The sequence below is a fragment of the Bombyx mandarina genome, chromosome 22, assembly GCF_030267445.1.
Source record: "Bombyx mandarina strain Sakado chromosome 22, ASM3026744v2".
In the NCBI taxonomy this organism is placed as follows: Eukaryota; Metazoa; Arthropoda; class Insecta; order Lepidoptera; family Bombycidae; genus Bombyx; species Bombyx mandarina.
Window position 1 is genome coordinate 484,050 of NC_143228.1, and position 7,597 is coordinate 491,646.

At 39.7% G+C, this 7,597-nt stretch overlaps 1 protein-coding gene across 3 annotated transcripts in view; it reads right to left on the bottom strand.

The window, feature by feature from the left end:
* LOC114249363 (lachesin) overlaps positions 1–4,732 on the bottom strand; it is a 108,917-nt gene extending 104,185 nt beyond the window's left edge. For all 3 annotated transcript variants that reach the window (XM_089736721.1, XM_089736722.1, XM_028182899.2), the window contains exon 1: positions 4,524–4,732. The gene's annotated coding sequence lies outside the window, so the exon portion shown is untranslated. The remainder of the gene's footprint in view (positions 1–4,523) is intronic.
* Positions 4,733–7,597: the final 2,865 nt, after the last annotated feature.

Below are 7,597 nucleotides of genomic sequence, written 5' to 3' on the forward strand. Positions count from 1 at the left end.
ACTATTAACTCTGGAACACTTCATAGACCCGATTTAACGACCACTACATCTACCCTTAGAAGGGTCTGTGATACAAGTTGACACACTGAACACTGAGGTATCGTAAAATACCCTGGTATTAAGATGGGCTCGTAAACTAAAACCGGTATGACAATCTAGGCTTGTATTTCATCATCTCATTTCAATACTCTACTTGCTTTCTAATGCCCTTCATGAAGCAAAGGATCGCGGCAGATGGAGGGAAGTCGTATGGGAGAAACTGATGCAGCGGGGGAGTCTCGACCCTCAGTAATGAGGAAAACGACGCGAGGAGGAGTGGACGAGCTCACGGCCCACTTCATGTTAAATAGTTACCGTAGCCTATATACATCTCGAGACATGAGTTCTAAGGTCTCAGTTTTTACAGTACAACGGCTGCCCCACCCTTCAAACCAAATCGCATTACTGCTTCACGGCTGAAATAGGCAGGGTGGTGTTACCCACCCGTGCGGACTCACAAGAGGTCCTACCACCAGTAATTACGCGAATATAATTTTACGGGTTTGATTTTTATTACACGATGTTATTATTCCTTCACCGTGGAAGTCAATCGTGAACATTTATTAAGTAAGTATTTCATTACAAAAATTGGTACCCGCCTGAGAGATTCGAACACCGTTGCATCGCTAGATACGAATGCACCGGACGCCTTATCCTTCAGGTCACGACGACTCCAGTCTGGATTTCTAAGATCAATGCTAATCAGTCATCATAAGATTAGCTGTCTATGGGCTCCGCTAACCATTTAACACTAGGTGGACCGAGAGCTCGTCCACACATCTAAGCAATAAAAATAAATAAATAAACATGAACGTATAGAATACATATTGCATTCTATTATCCATTGCTAAAGTCTAATTTATCACAATTACGGCCATTTCACATTGTATCGTTACAATTCGAACACAAACTAAATGGTTACGTTACGAGTGTTTCCGCGTTGCTCTGCGGCTGACAGATGAAAACCTGTTACAAACACTAGGTAACGTTTTGTGGTGGACATCTTTTTGTTAAATAAATGTTCTGTTATTTTTTTATTGCTTTGATGGGTCGACGAGCTCACAGCCCACCTGATGTTAAGTGGTTACTGGAGCCCTTAGACGTCTACAACGTAAATGCGCCACCCACCTTGAGATATAAGTTCTAAGATCTCAGTATAGTTACAACGGCTTACAAGGCGTAAAAGATATATTTATTTTGTTAATGGTTAGATTCGGTTCTTTTATTTGAATACTAGCTGACCCGGCATTCGTAGTGCTTCAATCGATAAATAAAAGACTTAAACTTTTGTATAAAATAAACAAAAGGAATCCGTCCGACGGGGGACACATCAAAGGAAAAACAAAATTGTTATTTTTATTTCATTCCGAGCATTTTCATATTTATCTACATTTTAAACCTTCTCTAGACCTCCACAAATAATTCAAGATCAAAATTAGCCAAATCGGTCCAGGCGTTCTCGAGTTTTAGCGAGACTAACCAACAGCAATTTGTTTTTATATATATAGATATTTAGTAGGGAGATATGGGCAACGTGGAATAAAGAGTGGGAGACGAGTTATCGACAACAGACGAAAGACTTTAACCTCATACCTGAAAGTGGCCGGCGTTGACATTGTGAGGTCTATAAAATCTGGTAACCGCTTCACATCAGGTGGCTCGTGGGCATGTCGTATGTAAACGTAAAAAGAACTCATTGAAAGCACAACCAGTACACTAAAAAGTGCGTAGAAAGATTTAAAAGTTATTGCTTAAGATATTTTATTTCAGTGAAAGAAACTTTAGCTTTAACCAGATATATTTTTATCATATCACCGAAATCTTAGTAATGAAACTATTATGAATATTGTTAACTATAGAGTCATAGTTATTCTATAATATCCTCTGAGATGAATAAATATATTAGTAAGAGCTAAGAATACTGCGTACCTAATCATATATAAAAAAAAATGAAGTGCTGTTCGTTAGTCTCGCTAAAACTCGAGAGCGGTTGGACCGATTTGGCTAATTTTGGCCTTGAATTATTTGTGGAAGTCCAGAGAAGGTTTAAAAGGTAGATAAATATGAAAATGCTCGGAATTAAATAAAAATAACAATTTTGTTTTTCCTTTGATGTGTCCCTCGTCGGACGGATTCCTTTTGTTTGTTTTAAGTTTATTTTATACAAAAGTTTAGGTATTTTATTTATTGATTGAGGCACTACGAAGTCTGCCGGGTCAGTTAGTTTACATATACATTTCTTCTTCTATATCGTTCCCTCACTACTGAGGATCGCGACCACATGCGATGTACTTCCAATGCGCCCGATCATGGGTGGCATGGACTGCATGGTACAGACTACCACCGAGTTATATATATATAGTTCTCTCTTAATCTTAAATACCAACTCAATATTTTGTTAATAATGGAAATATTGTTCTAAGATACAGGTATAGATCGCTAAATAGAAATTATAACTGTTAAAATATGATGTTACGTGAGATCTGATCACTCAACTGTCCCCAGGGTATACTTCATCTAAAGTTAATCGCGTTTTTTTTACTTTTGAAATTATTTTGAAATTTTAAATTATAACAGCCGTTTTTAAATATTAGTAGCATCACAAAAGATACAATTTTTGGAGTTGCTGTAGCTTGGCGGTCAAGCTCAGGGTAATGTTAAGTGGTCTCCGAAACGCAACTTAGATACCGCCACCCGTTTCGAAGCATATGCTCAAAATTTATATATCTATCTAATTATCTATTTACTAATAGACACAGACAAAACAGTCCGCAATTTTTATCGATATTTCTATATATTTTTTGGAACCTATTGACAGGTGCTATCAATGAAAACATTTGGAAATAGCTGTCTCAAGTTTTTTGTGTTTCTCAAATTTTAATGATAATAATATTTACTAACGATCACGCCACGTTAACTGGTCCCGTGATAAGTTCGCAAAGAACTTGTGTTACAGGTACCAGATAACGGAAATAAATATAAGATTTTTATTATACACATACATATATTTAACACACATCCATAACCCTGGAAAAGAGATTTATATTTATCATACAAATATCTTCCCTTGGCGGGATTCGAACCCGCGAACCCCTTGTGTAGTGACCATGTCACTTAGCACTACACCAGACGGCCGTTAAATAATTATAGAATAAGTGTGAATAAATAAACAAGGATAAAATTAAAGACACGAATGACTCAATGGTGCGGAAGTTAACGCCCCCGACTGTTACACCGAGGGTCGTGGGTTCGATTCCCACATGGGGCAAATATTACGTGATGAACAGGTTTGTTTACTCTTTGTCTGGGTATTTACTATCTATATATGTACACATTTAAACGTATAAGTATGTATTTCAGTCTGTGGTACCAATAGCACAGGAAATCTTAAATTGGGGCCGCATAACCATACGTTTTTTTTATTGCTTAGATGGGTGGACGATCTCACAGCCTATCTGGTGTTAAGTGGTTACTGGAGCCCATAGACATCTACAACGTAAATGCGCCACATACCGTGAGATATAATTTCTAAGGTCTCAGTATAGTTACAACGGTTGCCCCACCCTTCAAACCGAAAGGCATTACTGCTTCACGGCAGAAACAGGCAGGCGGTGGTACTCACCCGGGCGACTCACAAGAGATCCTACCACCAGTAATTACGCAAATTATAATTTTGTGGGTTTCATTTTTATAACACGATGTTATTCCTTCACTGTGGAAGTCAATCGTGAACATTTGTTGAGTACGTATTTCATCAGAAAAATTGATACCCGCCTGCGGGATTCGAACATCGTTGCATCGCTACATACGAATGCACCGGACGTCTTATCCTTTGGGCCACGACGACTTCGACGTGATTTGTTCCCACTTATTTATTTAAAAGGATATAAATAGGTTGAGAATTCAGCTCCGTACAATGGCCGCCCTTCGAGATGACATGGTAAACGATGACAATAATAATACGAATCCAAGAACGCAGATACTCGTACCTAATCATGTACCGGTCATAATATGATACGTCCCATCTGACTATAAACGGCCACCGTAATCCGTAAATATTATAAAGGACACCCACGATCATGTGATGTTGACCTTTCAATTTAACATTCCGATTAATATTGGACATATTTTACTAAGTAAAATACAGCACTAGTCAGAAATAAGTATCAAATTCAGATATATTTAAATAATCTCAACCTCAGCTTTATAAAAAGCTGCGGTCTTCTGATTCTGATTAAAATTAAGCCCTCCACGTATATTTAAGGTTTAATTTTGTATCAATTTCATTACAAAATTACGTTATTTTGGAAGCTTTTTTTATCTTTTGCAATGTTAAAATTGTTTCTAATTTCTTTGTTATATTTATATCAAATGGAATATAAGTTATATATTTATAAAAACGTACCCAAGTTTGTATCAATTTGTTAAGGCAATATTTCGAATAATCCACCAATTGAAAAGTAATTAATACCAATATATCTTACCTTAAAACACTATCCGATATTGGTGTGTCACTAAAAAAATCCTTTCAGTACTTCACATCCAAAACAAATTCGACACGGTTGAAAAAGCTCGTGGAAAAACTTTTCGCGGGCGACTTGTCATTAACTTGACATACGCGTACTCACTCCGCGGCGAGCGACACGATACTGAGCCTTCGAGGCTCACACACGCCAAGCCCAGCCGAACCCCAGTAAAGGATCTACTCAGTTTAATGCTAAGATCGAAATTTGATCGCAGTTAGGGACGGATGCTGGGAAGACGTCCCGTTGGCTGTTCGGATGTAGAAGATTAGACGCGCATGCGTGCGGTCGTTCAACTTTTGCAGTGGTGCAGCAATGCGTTGAGATTACCTCTTCCGCTTTTGATGAGCGATTTCATGCGTCATGAGACATGCGACCATTTTTCACTCGCTTTTACTTTTCATTCGATTTAGCACACTTTGTAATGAACATCTCGGATATTAAATTTAACCCAAAAATTCTATTAATACTATTTTTGGAACGAAGTTCCTTATGGGACGGAGGGGTACCCTAACCGGGAAAAGCGTCCGTAACGTAAGATTTTTATTAGTAATGCACACAGTGTACGACTTAACTTTGTAATAACGTACAAAAAATAAAATATATTTTTATCATTCATTGACCACGATCTTTTGAGATCTGGCGCTCTGGCGTTCGTATACGCATTACACTAACTCTTATGCAAACAACCGTGAATGAAGTGTACCACAATAAGTTCGCACGTTACCGAATGAACGTGGGCTGTTGCGAAACCTCCAGTTTTATTTTCTTTATACCTCGAATAGAACATAAAATTAATATTTTTATAATAAGCAACTTCGTTCCTATCCAGTGTCCCACGACACCACACATCTTTTTTTTTCTCAGATTTTTAAATAAAAAGATATTGATCTGTATTTTATAATGAAAACTCATTTTATGATTTAATCTATTATTTCTTAATTTCATTTCATTATTTTCCACGTTACGATGTGCAGTTTTCATGGTCACAGATAACTAGGTGTCATTCGCAGACATTTGAATATATATTACGTTAACTATGAACTACTTTTCGTTATAATTATGTCTATTAAAATCTAAGAAAAGACTACTTGATTTTAGAATCTATAAAGTAAATTTAATTTAGGTCTATATATAGATATATAGATTAATTAACTAGCGTGTATGTACCAGCATGTAGGTACTACCAGACTAGATATTTCTACCGGGAAACAGTCATGCAATCCGGTATGACGGGTTAGACTATAGGACTAAGATTTAAGCTTCATGTCTCGAGGCAGGTGGTGGCATTCCCATAGGGCTGCTTATGGGTTTCACCAAGTAAAAAATACTATGGACCGTGGCTCAGCTTGGTACTCTACAGTAATAAATATTCAAATCAAAACTTTTATTTGTAATAGACCAACACTAACTTTTGTTTTAGCTTTCCCATTTTTTTTTTTTTTTCGAGCCGAGGACTGAACCTCCTGCGAGGTTCCCGCGCCTAGGGGGCGCGCGGGGTATGTGAGACTCAACGATCTGCAGGTGTTGAGAGCAGACTGCGGGCCCAAGGAATTTAGGGCCCACCCACTAAACGACTCCCCTGCATTCTTACACCCGGCGTCCGATCTCCGTCCGGGGTCAAAACCCGGTCAGAGTAGGGGGGTTCCCGCGGTCAACACTACAACCAGACACGCGGCGCCACCCTGAGGACGCCCGACGACGTTGGTCGTCGAGGCGATAGTCGACGACCAACGACGTCAGTCTCCGCGGTACGGCGGCCCTACCAGGCCGCCCGGGCGATGCCGCTGGTGTTCCGGGATACCCCGCTGGGCCAGAACCAGCCTGCCGGGTCGGAACGCGATACACCGCCGACCGGGTTGCTCTTCCACAGTATGTTCGGCGACGATAGCGACGGCGAAAATGCGGACCGCATCGCAGTCCGCAGCCGCCGACGCGTCGTCCCGTCCTCCTGGTGCCAGCGCGCTAGAGTGACGGTAGCGTGCGGCGCAGTCTCAACCCCCTTAGGTCGCCCCGTGACCATCACCGGGAGAAGACTGCCTCCTCATAGGTGTTTTAGCTTTACCATGACACAACCCGTAACATAAGAGTAATAAAAGAAACAGGTAATTAAGAAGACTACACTGATCATTTCTTAGCGGTAGTGAATACAAGTACCGGTGGTAGGACGTCTTGCGAGTCCGCACGGGTAGGTACCACCACCTTGCCTATTTCTGCCATGAAGTTTTTATACGATTCGGTTTGAAAGGCGGGGCAGCCGTTGTACCGTAAAAACTTGGGTTTCTAGAACTCATGTCTTGGGGAGGATAGAGGCATTTACGTTGTAGTTGTCTATGGGCTCCGATAACCACTTAACACCAGGTGGGTCGTGAGCTCGTATATCCATCTAAGCAATAAATAAATAAATAAAAGTAGCTGCAACAATAGGTAGTACAGCTGGCGTTGCTACTTGTGAAGAGTACAGCAGAGAAGTAATCTGTAATTTAGAAAAATACTTAACAACGTTTTCAGAAAAAAAAATCAGCTCAGCGCGCGATTAGGGAGTAACAGTAACAGTCCCTCTGAATGGTAAGGCTTTAAACTATTTACGTTGTATGTCAGTCTGTTAGTTTTTTGTTTGTGACTCTTAAATGTCAAGTGTATTTTTATCTGCGTTTACGACCATCAATGATAATACTTTATTAACATTATGTCACAATGACACAATGTCTTTGTCGTTTAGTATTTTTTGCAAGAGATTTGTAAAGAGATTTATGAAAGACCTAAATCTTAGTCATCCAGTAACAGTTGTAACAATCAAAAAAAGATTAGAAACAGGATGGAGAGATTTGTCTGCTCCTAATTATCATAATCATTTACTGGTGGTAGGACCTCTTGTGAGTCCGCGCGGGTAGGTACCATCACCCTGCCTATTTCTGCCGTGAAGCAGTAATGCGTTTCGGTTTGAAGGGTGGGGCAGCCGTTGTAGCTATACTGAGATCTTAGAACTTATATCTCAAGATGGGTGGCGCATTTACATCGTAGATGTCTATGGG